Genomic DNA, 15,555 nt, shown 5'->3' on the forward strand with positions numbered 1-15,555 from the left:
CTGCTTCAGACACCATCGCGCACAGCAGCTGCTGGAGGGAGGCTCCGCCACTGCTACCCAAGTCATGTCACTTCCCTGCAGGACCACACAGCCTTACAGGACCCCTTCAAGTTCCTTACGTGTCTCTACACCCCTGCACCTGCCTGTGCCCCGGGTCGCTGCCTCTCCTTTCTGCCGCCTCCACACTGCAGTGGCTGCATCCTTTGTAACACCTGCCGACAGGAGCCTCCCTCGCCACCATTTGTACCCGGGGCACCGCCTGGACCTCCCTCCACAAAACCCTAATCAACAAAATGCACACTCGCTGATCGAACACTTCTTGCTCTGAGTCAAACCCGCCATCCTCTGAGGACATGGGGATCAATGAGATCATCAAATGAATGAGGGGGCCTGTTGCAAGCTACAAACACGGCCCCGCAGCATCGAGTGGTGGTGACCCTACTCATCTGTGTTATTTGAGAAAGACCCATACAAGAACCTTCCCCCCAACACGACGGTGCCAGCCATCCGTGGCCAGAGGGGGTGCAGAGAGGGTGCAGAGGGGGCTGTGAATACTTGAGTCACAAAACTGTGATTTCAGGATCAAGCTCTGTAAAGCAAGACGACTGAGGCCAACCCGAAACCTGGAGTTATTCTGTGTGCACTCCAGCATGTCCTACAGCATGTCCTACAGCCTGTCCTCCAGCATGTCCCCTCCGGGTGGATGGAAAGCAGGGCTGGCAATGGTTCATTCTCGGGGAGCACGCGGATTCCCATCTGGAGGGTCCAGGCCGTCCAGCCCTCCCTCCTTCGTCACCGGCTGGCTCCACCACACAGGCAGGCAGAGCCCCTAATTGCTCTTCTCCTAAAGTGAATGTCCCTGAATTCCAATTAACCAGGTCACCACAGCTGTGTGGGCACGACTCCGTGCTTCTCAGCCAAGTGCCTGGTGCTCCGACTGCTTCATCTTTGCTGGTTCTCGGAGGGGGAGATTCCAGAGACGGTCGCTGCACCTGTCACAGGGGCCATGGGGGCCATCAGCACCAGCCTACCCACTGCCAGCAGCGGTGACACGAGGCTTGCCAGTTACCCGCAAGGAGCAGCCCCGAGGCCGAGGCCGTGCTCACCCGCCAGAAGGTGGGTGGAACCCTACCTGCTCATGGAGTGTGGGTCCCAGACTCACCCTGGAGGTCGGGACAGGAGGCGGTTCCTGCACCAGCGTGGGACTCAGGAGACACAGGTTCTTACCCCAGTGAGCCAGGATCCAGGAGGACTGTTCCCACGGGCAGAACGGCTGCTGCCGCCCTTGCTGATTCCTGCTGACAGCTGGCTCGCCCTCTGATCAGGACTCCAGGGTGAGGCCCCTGGTGGACTGATGTGTGGGGCAGGACGTGTGCTGGGTGCACTGGGGTCCCCAGAAGGACGTGTCCGAGCGCTGCCAACTGAAGGGACTCAAGAAAGATCGTCCAGTGACGAGTCCTTCTAAGAGAGGAGAAGACGCACAGATGTGCAGCGAGAGGCCGAGATCAGAGGGCCACGGCCGCAGCCCGGGAGCGCGTGGAGGCTGGAAGAGGCCGGGAGGGTCCTGCTGCAGGGCCTCTGCAGGAAGCACGGCCCCGGATCTCCGGTCTCTGGCCTCCAGACCGTGTGCGAATAAATCTCTGCCCTTCTGAACCCCTAGACCAGGGCAGTTTGTCACGGATCCCTGGGAACGGGTACACACGTCATCTCTCCTCGAGACCTTGGTTTAAAGGAAATCTGCCAGACACGCTGCTGCTGGACTTGAATTAGAGGAAGTCGCTGGGCACCAGCTGGAAACTGTCCCCCAAGAAGACACGGGGGCTCGGGAGGTAAGGAGCGCCAGCTTCTTCCCAGAGGACTCGGTGGGGTGGGGGCTCCCTATGAGGGAGGGACCCTTAAAAGAGTGAGCATGGTCCGGAGAGGAAAGCTGAGTGTCGGGGTTTAGAGTTTGGAGAGGAGACCCAGGCACGACAAGCGAGACAGACACCCCCAGCTTCCTGATAGCAGCCCCCCAAAAGCAGGGGTGGGGTCATATGAAGCTGTGGTCCCCAGGCTGGAGGGGGGCGGCCCCAGCATCCTTCCCACCCGCCAGCGTGGTCTGCAGTTCCCTGAGCCACCGGCAGGAAGCTTCAGGCTCACCACACCCCACACCGCGTCATGAGGTCACAGCGTCAGCCCCGTATGGCGGGGGCCGTCACCCAGAGTTGTGCGGGGGGAGGGGAAGGGCAGGGGTTTGCAGGGGTGCTGCCGGCCCTGGGGGGCGCCCGTCCCAAGGAGAAGGTGGGAAAGCTGGGAAAAGGGGTGAGGGGAGGGGTCCAGGCACACCCCACAGCCAACTCGGGTCCGCGGTCTTCCTCTGTTCACTGAAGGGATTGCTTTTCAAAAGGAGGGAAATAAGGCAGAACAAAGTAAGTCCTCACACATCTAAAGTGAGCGGTGGATGTTTGTAAAAAAGAAAAATAAAAGAAATACATGAATTTGTCCAAGGTTCAAGGGAAGAATTGCAGGAGGGCCTGGGGGAGGAGCTTGGCCAGACCCTGGGAGCACAGCTGCGGCCTGAGAATCCCCCCCAGGCCATCCCGAGAACCCCCCAGGCCAGCCTTAGACCCTCACCCCCAAGCCAGCCTGAGACCCACCCTGGGCCCGCTGAGACCATTCCCCAGCCCCGGGGCCAGCCTGGGACCCCCGGGCCTGCAGCAAACTCTGGCAGGAAGGCCACAGGCGCTTGCTCTTCTCTCTGGGAACACAGAACGGATTCCACACCATTTCAGTAACAGATTCGAAAGCAACGCAGTTGTCGTAAATCATTCTGAAAACAAGCCAAATGCCAGTAACACAGACTTAAAAGAATCGTGTGTGAAATGCTAGGTTTTCTCTGCAATCCCCGTGAGGGGAGGGGTCGCGCATGCAGCGGGGAACGGTGGCGCTGGGGCCCACAGCACCACAGAAACGCGGGTGTGGGTGTGTTTACGGGAAAAGTAAGGGCGGGCCCTACAAGTGAGGCCGCAGAGCGGCCGGGGGTCCGCAGGGAGCCCTGGGGCCACTGGTCTTACTCTTTCGAGCAAATGAAAATAAAAGTGAGTGAGTTGGTCAAAGCAGAACTCTGTACCTGTCACATTAGAAGAGACGTGAGTTTATGAAATGTAAAATCTAGAAGCAAACATGAACCAGATGCCCAAACACAGAAGCCAGACCGTCTCTCCGAGCTGCCCGTCCCACAGACTCGGCCCGAAATAACCAGAGGCTGAACTTGCTGTTTCTACTGTTTTGGTGGCGGCAGAGGGAGGGTCACTGGGGCCGCGAGCGGGACCAGCGGGCTGGTGGCAGGGGACCGCCATCCCCGCAGGCTCATCAGGGAACCCTGGCCACACTGTCCGCTTGCTGCCAGGGCCACGTGGGGGCAGGAACAGAAACTTCGGACACACACGGAGACTCTCGATTCTGTGAGCTTGCCCTGGGATGCCCGAGGAGCCTATCCAAGCAGCCACTTGGGGACGCGGGTGGCAGCTGCATCCTGCCAATGTGGGAAAGAGGAAGCAGTCCAGAGGTCCAGTCACAGGGACCGCAGGTGACCGGGCTCCTACAGAACTTGTTGCAACGGGACATGCAGCGTTCTCTCCGTGTACTCTCAGCGGGGCTGACCCTCAGATGGCCAGACTCCGGGCCACAACTGGGCGAGATGCGTGTGCACCTGGGGGCCCCGAGGCCCGGGTGGGGGTGGCGAGTGGGCAGCAGCCAGCACGGGACACGAGGCCCAGGTGACCACCCGCCTGCCGCCTGCACCTCAAGTTTAAGCCTCAGCGCCCATAGGGGCGCAGGGACCCCACCGCGCGCTCAGTCTGTGTTTCCAGCGATAGCAGGTAAAGGTGTTGCCGAGTCTGTGCCTACGTGAGGCCGGCCGGCCGCCTGTCTGCTGGGTTCTCCGTCCCTCAGCCAGGCGCTCCAATCCATCATCCTCGCCCCGTGACCAAGGCCGCCCACGGGGCCAGCCGCAGGGCACGACCCCGCCCCCCCCACCCCCGGGCTGCTCTGTGGTGCGAGGGCGGGGCGACCAGATGGCGAGCAGGTGGCCTGCAGGCGTGGGAGGGGCCCGTGAGACCTGCGTGGCCGCTGGGTCGACACTGTCGCGTCCGCACGTATGTGCACGCCGTGGACCCCTCCGCTCTGCGCAGGTCCCTGTAGCTGGGCCCGCGGCTCTCAGGGGTTCGGGTTTGGGTTTCGGGAACATCCTCTGGCTTCGACCGGCTCAGCTACCCTTCAAACCCGAGAGTACATTTTTGTCATTCCTCCAGCGGAGCAGGAAAGTGGAACATTGGACTGATTTACGGGCGCGCTTATGGCCGAGGAAACAGAGGACAAGCTTTCCCGGAATACGCAACAGCAAAAGGAAACCCTCCGCAGTTCGAGTGGCCCCTCCTCGAGGGTCGTGCGTTCCCCGCGTTCGCAACAACCTGCAATCTGGCGGGACCAGGACCGCACGAGAGGAGGAAAGGCAGTAGCCTGGTCACCCCGGGGCCAGCGAGGGCCCACCCCCGGCGGAGGGACCCGTAGTGCCGAGGCGCGAGGGGCACGGGCGTTTCTGGGGCGCGCGGCCGCGTGAGGACGGACCCTCCGTCCCGCTCCAGATCCACGGGAATCGTGGAAAATCTACAACACGGGTCGAAACAGGGCCACACCCCAGCGCACGGGAGTGAAGGGTGCGGGAGCGTCGCAGGCTCACGGGCAGGCGCCTCCTCCCGCGGTCCCGCCCAGGGCAGCCCCGAAAGCCTGAGCATCGAAGTGCAGCTCCGCCTCCCCCGCCTCCGGCGCGCAGCACACGACGCCTAAGCCCCTCGCCGTGGGGCAGCCTCCGTGGAGCCCCTGCGCGCGTCAGGACGGGACGGGGGCGGCATCCCCGGAGCGAGTCGATCGGGAGCGCACGGGGCAGGGGCCGGAGCGCCCCAGTGTCCGGCCCGGGAAGCCCCGCGCTGGCCCCAAGTGGGGTCCACAAACGTCCGCAGCCACGCGGACGGGAAGCTGCCCGACGCCGGGCTCCGGAGCCGACGTGTGCTGATGTGGTCAGGCCGTCCGCGCTTACCGCCTGCTCCGGGTCCGAGTGCACCTGACACGCACCGGGAGGGCACGTGCGCGGGAGCGCACACTCGCCGCTGCAGCAGTGCGCGTGCCAAGTCTGTGCCCGGCAAGAGTGCGCGCGTTTACTCTGCACGCGTCCGAGAACAAGGCAGGGGCCGGGCGCGCACGCGGCACGTTTCCACCCACGCGAAGTCCACGCGAGGCGGTGTGCGGGGTCCAGGGCGGGGGCTCGGAGCGGGCGACCCGTCCGGCCCCTCCGCGCCCACGCGGGCTGGGTCCATGCTGTTGCCTTAGAAATGAGGGGCCGATGCGGACCTTCCTGAACTCTTGTCAGGGTGATGAGCCCCCGCGAGCGCACGTCCGTACTTTCACGGACGAGGGTGACTCTCTAGAGCAACAAACATTCAGGGGCTGAGAGGAGCCATCCGCGTTCCTGCGGGTCTCGCCGATGCCCAGCTTCCCGGAGGCCCTCCTGCTTCTGCGTTCAGTCTGCTGGGACCGTGCGTGTCCACCGCCTCCGGAAAATGCCCCGTGTGCTCGCGGGGGGCGGGGGACGCGGCCACAGTGCCCTTGTGTCACCTCGAAATTAGGTCCGACCTCATGGTCCCCATGTAAAGCCCCAGGGACCCTGTGAGTCCCTAAAGCTGACATGAGAACCCCTGGTACAGACACGCGGACACACAGACACACAGACATACAGATACACACACAGATACACGGACACAGAGAGACAGACACACAGAAGCAGACACGCAGACAGAGACACCCACAGACACACACACTTACACACTGACACACACGGACACACAGACATAGAGACAGATACACACACAGATACACAGAGAGAGACAGACACACAGATGCATGGACACAGAAGCAGACACACACACACACACCCCAAACACTCCCTTCCCTGCAACAGGACTTGATTCAGGAGACGCACGCGGCACATGGGGTCGAAGCAAACAGGGAAGGGGATGTTCAGTCAGGAACCCAGGATTTGCTGAGCTGGGTCTGAACCGGGCGGTAGCGGGGAGCAGAGATGCGGGAGGCCGGTGGTGAGGCCTGTGCACCGGCTGGCCTACGGAGCTGGGCTCTGGGGAACACAGGGTCATGGGTGCTTCTGCGAGGGGACAGCGTTCGTCCGGAACTGGAGGGGCACCTGGAGGAAAGGGCAGGTCCCCTCGGGACCGTCACGCCCACCATGCTTTGTGTCCTAAAAGACTTTACTTTTATTCCTGAGTTAGCAAGGTTTTTCAAAGCAAAGTTGGCCGCGGTGATGTATTTCTCAAACTTTGCTCAAAATGGAGTTTCTTGGAGCTCCAAGCGGGCCCTGCGCCTCCTGTAAATAATGCAGACGTTAGGAAATGAAGGTTTACGCTGATTCCTACTGCCCAGCTCCGGAAACCATCGTGTTCCTCCTCCCCAGGGATCAGGAGTCTGTGCCACAGGTTAGCACTTTGTAAAGCCGAGTCAGCAGCCTCAGAGCTAAATTTTTGATGAATTCAACCGTAAAATATTCACAACCTGCAAATCTATAATATGATTCATATTTTTACCATTTTTTCCTATTTGGTCCTATAAATGCAAGAGACCCCGTTTGTCACGGATGCCACACGGAGACCATGAGACCAACACAGGGAACCGCCCCCCCCCCCAGAGTCAATTAAATTGTCCTCCAAACACCCGAGCTCCCGGGGGAGCCACGCGGATTAATTGTATGGATCGTCAGAATAAAGACGCGTGTCCCTGCAGAGTGGGGCTCTCCCTCCTGCTCCGTCCTGCGACGCAGAAGCTCCCAGATGAACTGGGGGCAGCAAGTGCCGTTTGAAACGGCTCGTAACTCATTTTGTCAGGCAGATGAGAAATGCCCCTTTTAATGGGAAGATACAGAAATGGATGATGACTTCTGGATTGATCGTTGTGTTATGTTGCTCAGATATGAAAGGGATGAATAAATCCAGGGTGGTGTCCGCACTGCAGGACAGGTCTGCGGCGGTGGCCCCAGTCGGACTGGCCGGGCTCGCGGCCACACTGCGCCCGTCACTGTCCCTGGAGTGTTGGTCCTGGGCGCCTTGAGGGTGGCCACCATGGGACTCCCATGGGGTTACCCCTGTGGGGAAACTGAGGCCTGGCAAGGCTCAGCCCTGCAGCCACAAACACAGGATCCAAACCCAGGTCTTCTTAGGCTCTAGAACATTCTACCCACTTCATCTCAGTGTGTCATTCTCAAGGAGATTATTAGAAATGAAAGTGGATTTGTCAAAATTATCGTGAAAGCTGCCTTATCTTTGGATTTCTTTGGAGGAAATTTGGCCTTTGAACTCAGAGAATGGTCCCCATTGCCCACGGAGCTGCAGGGACAGGCACATCCGGTGTCCCCGAGTGTCAGACACACTGGCCTTCTTGTTCCGTTCCTTCTTCCCAGGTCTGGGGTCACCATTCTCTTGGGACCGGAGATGAGCTCCAAGGAGCTCCAGAAAGCAGTAGGGCTTCCTGGGTCCAAGGCACGAAGATACCTGCTCCCGGCACGCATTTGCTCATGGAGGTTGGAATAAGCAGCCTCCTCGGGCACTTCCATCGTCCCGCTGAAGGCGCGACCGCAGGCCGTGTCCCGTTCTCAGCACACACGAGGCGTGAGCAAAACGCGGCTTGATCATGTGTTGACGTTGACCATGAGGAGCAGAGCTCTTCAGCGGTTCACAGTATAACCAAGCCCCCGCGTTCCAAGTGACAGCATCCCTGCTTCTGTTGAGGCCACCGTGCCCGGCGGGTTGGTGGGGACGGACTCTCCCCAGGGACACGGGGTGCATGGGAGCCCCCCTGGCAGAGGGGTCCGAGCCACAGCCCAGGCTGTCACAGCCCCGGTGACATCTCACCGCCACCAGTGTGGGGGTGCAGGGGGAGGGGGTCTTTCTCTGCCACCACCCTGTCACCACACAGAGTCCTCTGCAGCTCTAGAAATACACTAAACAGACAACCTAGAGGACCAACTTCTCAACCGAGGCTTATTTAAGTTTTTTCAGCAGACACCGCAATGCACTTTTTCTGGTTAATTCTGTGTGTTTTACAGTGGGGGCTCGTTACCTTGACCTTGGTGCCTGCTGGGCTTCAGAGGGGACTCCTGGGTGTGCAGAGCGGGGGACCGCCGGAGGCTGGGCAGGGGTCCCCACGCCGTAACCGTGCCATCCAGGGTGGGAGCACCGGCCGACGCTCGGTCCCCGAGGACGGCTGAAGAGCAGATGAGAGCCGCGCTCAGGGAGGAGCCGAGCCGTGTCGCTCCAGGCTGGGCCAGGGCAGCGAGAGGGCAGCGAGAGGGCAGCGAGCTGGGCAGCGAGCTGGGCAGGCTGCGGGGAGGAGCTTGGGCGGCGTGACGGCGGCCCCCGGCCCCGGGTGCTGGTGCAGAGGACCGAAGGGAGAAGGGACGGTCCCCGCACGGGGGCAGACGCGGCCGAGTGAGGCAGGCGACCGTCCGGGACGCGCAGGGCACGCAGAGACAGCAACCACTGCGGGGGTGGGGGGGGAGGGGGAGCTCAGGAGCTCTTTTTGGCTCCTGTCAGGGTTGAGGTGCCTGTAGGACACCCCAGGTCACAGTCAGGCAGCTGGGGGGACCACAAGACTCTGGGGTAGGGATCTGGGGTCAGGGGCTTCATCGTGGACTTTGGGGTGCAGGAGTGGGTTACACCATCTCCGGAAGCAGTAAGGAGGGAGTCCCCGAGGGGACCCAGCAGGGGCCGGCTTGGAGGGGTCGCAGGAAGCCGGCCAATAAGCAGGAAACTGGAGCAGCCCCGACCCAGGGTTTGGGGTCAAATCAGGGACAATGTCAAAAATACACACCAGCAAATAGATACCACGCAGATAAGATAAGGCACAGGTCAGGGGACATGGAGGAAAAGCACGTTGGCTGGCTCGGCTCTGAGCAAGACGCGGTCACCAGAAGGTAAGCCAGAGCAACCTTCCAGTAGGACCCTGAGTCAGACACCTGCCAGCACAGCCGGGGCGCCAGCCCCACATGTTTCTTGTCCCCTGAGGGGTCCTGTGTCCCTGGCTGCTAAGGGTGGCCACGTCCCCACGATGGAAGTGGTGTGTTTCCAGGGCTGGTGTGAAGGGCTCGGGGCACGGTCCTCCGCACCCCTGCCCTATCTGCCACCGGGGTCCTTGATGACGACCGTGCAGGTGGCCAAGCTTCCGGAGCGAGGACCGGGCTCTCTGCTGGCCAGGAGCCCTTGTCTGAACCCAAGCTGGGAAGATATAGACCCCAACGTGCAGTTAACCTAGCCCAGCGGCCGGTGTGACCTGATAGTAAAAACCACAGAAAAATAATGACAAACAAAACCCTTAGGAGTCGGAAGGGACGCCCCAGGACGTGGGGTTCGGAAGGGGTGGGGAGTGACCAGGAGCTATGACTGTCCCCTTCCTACAGACGAGAAATCAGGTGCTGGGGCCGCCTGCCCGGGACGTGGCTCTGTCAGTCGCGTTCCTACAAAACAAACCATCCCCCAATCGGCGGCACAAAGTACATGTTATTCCATCCGCCAGGTCTGTGGGGCCGAGGGGCCGTTCTGCCAACCCGGGCTGGCTGTGACCCCTCAGCGCTGCTCCGGCTGTCCCTCCTCACAGGGCCCTTGGGTTTGAGTGCTCCTGGCGGTGTGAGGAGCACGTGTGAGCTCCCCACATGTGCGGACCGCACCAGGACCCACCGGACCCAGGCCCGAGCCCGCTCGCCGACTCTGACCACCCTACGTCCCACCACTCACGGGACACACAAAACCTCCAGACCACGGAGAGGAAGCACCGAGACAGAGGCATGGGTGTGGCTCACGGAGGCCTTTGGCCACCGGCACAGTCGGGTCAGCCCCGGAGCGGGTGCCAAAGCCCGGGGATGACCTGCCGGTGTGGGCGTCGGAGCCAGGAGCTGGACGTGGGCGTCCACCTGTCATCCGATGTGGTTAGAAACGCGTCTGGTTACAGAACAGCACCAAATGTTTTCTTTATTAATTTTGAGAATAAGAGCGGATTAAAACTTTCATCTATTTTATGCCCTCAGTGATGTAAAATTTGTGAATGAAAAATGATTGAAGTAATTAACCCAACATTTTGCATGATTTGCCCCCAGGGGACAGAACTATGTGACGGCAATTTGCATTTTCTATTAGTTTGGATTTTCCAAATGTTCTACGATGAGAGTGAAAAGTGTATGTTACGGAAAGATAATTTAAGAAAAATCTCTGGGCTTTGCTTGCTGGGTGTGGACCTATCTGGACTGCAAATCCGGAGTGTGACATGTCCTAAGTCCCCAGAGCGGCTAAGTCCCCAGGCTGCCAGCAACCAGTCCCAGCTCTGGATTCGGGACGCACCACACTGCTCTCCTCGACCTGGGGAGAGGGTCGCGCGTGGCCGGGGGACAGGGTAGAGCCGGGGACACAGTCTCACAAACCTTCCGATCCCTCCCAAGCCTGTAAACGTTGTCACGGCAGAGCAGGGATGTCCCCGCCACGGGGAGGAGTCAACTCGGGCCGTCCTGTCCTGTGCGACCTCTTTACTCTGGGGGGTATTACCGAGTCCTCCGGTGCTGGGCGTTTGCACATCTCCGGCTACTGATGCCCCTCGATTCCCGCGGTCAGAGGATCATTCCCCTTCCTGTCCGTTGAGCGGACCTGCTCCACGGGCAGATGTGAGCAGCCCCGGAGAATGCGGGAGAAGGCGCTCCCCCACAACTCAGGGGTGTCCAGGTGGGCTCGGTGGGCTCACGTGGGCTCAGGTGTCACTACCAGCACTCTGGGTGACGGGGATCTGCCGTGCTCTGACTCCGCCTCCCCGCAGTCTCCCTGACGGCCCGGGAGCATCTCTCCAAATGACAGACTGGGTTTCTGGATCTTTGGAAATTTGCAAGTTTGTAAATCCCCAGGGGCGCGGGGTTGTCTTACTTCCTGTCGAACGGCCCGCCCTGTCATGGTTCCTTTTACCTCCGGTCCCGGGTCTCACTCCTCCGGTGTTTGCCGAGCCGTCCGCCGCCGGCTGGAGGGCTCACGTGGGACAGAGTTTTCCTTCCTTCTGTTATCCGCTCTCAGACTCCCCGTGTCCGGACGAGAAATGTGTCTCCTGTGGAGAGTCCACACTTGTCCTAATGCAGCCTGATTTTTTTCTCTGAATTCTCTTAATTATTGTATCTCTTAATTAACGTAAAACGTTCACCGTCGACAAGCCGCGGAGATACTTCGGACACGGGGTTTCGGGGCACATTCCCACCGTCCGCCTTCTTCCCGGCGCCTCTGTGATCCATTTCTTTACTTTCTGTCTTTTTTCTCATTGAAGACCGGTTTTACGATTCCACGGTTTCCTCAGCTTCTTTTTTAAAAAATGTATAGACTCTTATTTTTCACTTCTTGCGTTTTTTAAAGTCTGAAACTGTTTCAAAATACAAAGTTTAAGACAGTAAAGTAAAAACTTTGAGCCCAAACCCCCTCGCCCCAGCCCCCACCCAAGGACGCACCTCCCACCGTCGCCGGGTGCCCCACCACGGTGCGCTCGCCGACACTGCTGCGTCCCGGGTTCGCACACGTTCTTGTCACACCTGTTTGACGTTCGCGCCGCCCGTGCGCATCCTTGGGAAAGACCCTCGTAGGCCGAGCGCCCTCCCGTCCTCCGACACAGAGATGGGGCTGCCGGGGCCGCCTGCGCTCAGCCGTCTCTCTGCCATGACGTCTCCGTACAAATATTTCCATCGGAATCGTGCCGCTGGCAGGAGCCTGCAGCCGGCCGGACCTGGAGTTCGCTCTGTTGAGCCACGTTGATTCTCAACTCGGCACCTGCGGAGACGGCTCGTGGCCCACACAGTCTTCCTCCCTTCGCTGGAGCTGAAACATTCTCACGGGACCCTGTGCTTTACATATTTGCTTTCTCAACGAGCAATTAGCTTTTCCTCCACGTCAATGCTCCGAAGTATAGTTTCTGCTTTGAGGGACTGTCGAGGCCAGCTGTGTCCCTACAGTCCGATCTGAACGCACAAAGCTGCAGGAACCTGACTTGCCTCTCGGGGCGGCCGGCCTGTCCATCTGTCCTCTCGGGGCGGTCAGTCCGTCCATCTGTCCTCTCAGGGCCGCCGGTCTGTCCTGGAGCTTAAGGACGCGTCTGTAGGAAAGACCCAGAGAGCGCGGAGGGTGTCTCGCCGGCGGGCAGGAGGGTCTTGTGGACTTGGGAGGCGCTAAGCGGACCCTAAAAAGGAGTGTCTGGCGGCGTGGAGACGCGTGGAGAGGCCGCGCAGAGAAGGTGCGAAACCCACTGCCCCTCCAGCAGACGCGCTGACGTCCGCGACAGACGACGTCCCCCCAAAGTCCACATGAACCCAGCGAGACCAGGAGAGCCGGGGCGGAAGCTCGGGAGGAGGCAAGGGGCTGCCCGGGAAGACGTCAGCCGCGGGCGCACGAAGCGAACACCAGGTGAAAGGGGGGTTGTCGGCGCGGGGGCCGTGGGGGTGGCAGGACGCGAGCGCAGAGCCCCTGGGGACCCTGCCCCCACCCCGCGCTCAGCACCCCGCTCTCAGCGGCGACGTCTCGCGTTCACGGGACGGCTGGCGGGAATGCGCACCGCAGCGGGGCGGGATCCGGGAAACCGCACACACCGTGCCCAGGCATCAGTGCGGGCACAGGGATGCGGGGTGTGGGGAAGGTCAGGGGCTGCGCGTCCACGGGAGGCAGGGCTGTCCCGCCAAGGGACAACCGAGCATAGGCCCAAGGCGCGCCGGAGTCTCCGTGGTGGCTGTGGCGACCATGCTTGTCCCTGGGGAGGCGACTGTGCAGACGCCGGTCCCACCACCCCCGCTCGGACCCCAGCTCTGCTGCTCAGGACTCGCGGGAGCTTGGTGCCTGCTTGTCCCCCGTGTTTCTGTGAATCCCCGTTTCGGAAACACGGCTGCCTCGGTCGCGCCAGAGGCGGCTGTAACAAATGCCAGAGATGGGGCCTCAGCCAGCGGGTTTTTACTGCCGAACCGTCCAGATGCCAGGAGTCCGAGATCCACGTCCGGGCACAGCTGTTTCTCCAGGACCTCAGTTAACCGTGTGGTCGCTGTCCTTCCCCGTGTCCTCATGCTGCTGTGCCCGTGCCTGTCTGTGTCCTGATCTCTCCTTACCAGGATGCCGTCCCATGGGTGAGGGCTGCACGATACGACCTTGTTTTACCTTAATCGCCTCTAAAGACTGTGTCTCCAAATTCAGTCACATCCTGAGGTCTTGGGCGTCAGGACTTCAAGGCAGGAATTTGGGGAGGACACGGTTCAGCCTCAGGGAGGAGTAACGGGGAGGGCCTGCCTCACGCGGTGAGTGGGTGCCCCGAGTGCCGGAAGCTCTGTGCGGCTGGAGAACCCCAGGCAGGCCTCCCCCACCCCCAGCCGGGACAGGGACCCCAAGGCTCTGGATGCCCACGGAGCCCAGGATGGACGGCGGCCACGGCTCAGCTTGTCGTCCTGAGGACCCCAGATCTTCCCTGTGGGACAAAGTGACCGTCATCGTGGGGAGTTCGATAATAATGGGAAGAGCAGATGGCCAGCATCCAAACGCAGACTGCCGGCATCCCCGTGCCCTCTCTGGACCACATTCCGGACAGAAAGGCCACAAAACCAATAAGAAACAGCTAAATCTTTAACAGGAAAAACCGCGGGTCTCCATTGCAGGGAGGCTGGGGGTGCAGGGTTGTTTCCACGTCTGTCCACGGCCTCAGAGGAACCCCAGGGCACCAGCTGGCATCAAGCACAAGGACCGCCCGTGGCCCCGAGTCCGCACTCGCCTTCCGTCCCCCCCTCACCCCCAGTCTCTCCCGCGTCAAGAAACCAAGTTACTAGAACTGCTAACGGTGCGTTGGGACATGGCCTCCCCCCAACTTTGGTTTCGGTAATTGCTGCCTGAGCCTCAAAGACTGGAAATCGTTTTTCATCTCACGCATGAGGAGTTTGCATCTGATTGATGACAGCCCCGGAACCTTCCGGTACCGTGGAGCCGCGCTAATTTGCAAGCTAAAACAATATTAGCAAATCGTTAATGGTCCATAAAAGTGCAGTAGGGGCCTCGAGTGTGGCGCTCGGAGCTCTCCGGCAGCTGCCGCCGCTCACCTAGGTTCTTCAAGCTGAGGTTCTTAACCCTGCCACGGCGGGAGGATGGGACCACCCAGGGCAGCAAAGCGTGTGTGGGACGTGTGTGGCCCGTGCCCAGCGCGCCCCGGACAGAAGCTGGGGGCGGGGTGCATTCATCGGAGCGGAATCTGGCACCGGTGCCCCCTCGAGCGGGCGCCGGCACGTCCTTCCACGGCAGGGTCGACACTCACATCTGCCAAGCTCCTCTTCCAAGGAGGGGCCACACGGCAGGGACACGGCCTCCACGTGGCCCTGGTGCAGCCGGACATGGGGCTTGGGGTCGACGGAGCCTGGGGTGCTCACGGGCTGCCGGGATTTGTGGGGAGCACATCCCCACACCGATGGAGGCAAGAATGACGTGTCAGAGACGACCAGCGGGCCGGCGGGTTCCGCAGGGCAGGACCGGGCCGCTCAGTCAGGCTGGCGTTCGGGGCCAGTGAGCACGCGTCAGGGCGCGAGCCAGCAGATTCCGCGGGATGGGAAGGTCAGGTGCCTCTGGCTGCGGCTCTGAGACCCAGGTGCTGAGCGGGGCTTGGCCATAAGGACACTGGGAGCACCGTGCGGGGACCGGATCGGCCTCTCCGGCAGTGACACTCCCCTGGCCACCGCCTGAGTCGCTGCGGGGATGGTCCACCCTGAATTTGAAATCCACTCCAGGCAAGGTGGCCGGGGGTCCGGGAGGGTAAATATGTGTGGGGTTGTGTTTAGACGGGGCCCCAAACCCTGGAAACCCTCATTTGAGACGTCGACTTTCCGTTGTTGCTGTTTCTGTCAGGGGCGCGTGTGTGGAGGCGGGTGAGGGGATCGGGGACCGGAAGCCCGGCCCGACCCCTCGGACGCACAGTTAACCACGCTCCATGCTCGGCTCCTGCTGGGAGGCTCGAGGGAGGACCCGGAGCCCGGCACTGGACCACGTCCCGCACCCGGGGCGACCCCACCCCGAGACGCGGGTGTGTGGGCCCCTCAGCATCCCAAGAATCACAGCCCCACGGCCCTCCGGACTGCCCTCACGTTCCTCCTCAAGTCCGCCCGCCTAACCCCCAACAAACCAGTCCTGGAACCGCTCCGAGGGTAGTTCCCCAGCAGCTGGGCGTCCATGTGGACGAGGCAGCCCACGCGTGTCCACCCCCATGAGTGGCCCCCTCCATGGCTGCCCCCTGGCCTTTAGGTGCCCAAAGACCCCAGCCCCTGCCCTGGGCCCACTGCCTTGGCCAAGGCCTCCCAGGACCTTTCAGGGACGTGCTGGACCGACAGGTCTCCTTCCACCACCCCTCATGGGGCAGGGCTGGCGGAAATTAGGTCAGAGCATCGCCCTGTACATCCAGACCGCACACAAGGCCCACAACCTCCAATGGGCA

General features: G+C 61.2%; 1 long non-coding RNA gene across 1 annotated transcript; it reads left to right on the plus strand.

Annotated features, from left to right (window-relative positions):
* Window positions 1-1,347: 1,347 nt before the first annotated feature.
* On the plus strand, window positions 1,348-10,157 carry LOC131839636 (uncharacterized). The gene is made up of 2 exons (XR_009357028.1): window positions 1,348-1,829; window positions 7,502-10,157. It is a non-coding gene; the product is annotated as an uncharacterized LOC131839636 (long non-coding RNA).
* The last annotated feature ends 5,398 nt before the right edge of the window (window positions 10,158-15,555 follow it).

The sequence above is a fragment of the Mustela lutreola genome, chromosome 8, assembly GCF_030435805.1.
Source record: "Mustela lutreola isolate mMusLut2 chromosome 8, mMusLut2.pri, whole genome shotgun sequence".
Lineage (NCBI taxonomy): Eukaryota > Metazoa > Chordata > Mammalia > Carnivora > Mustelidae > Mustela > Mustela lutreola.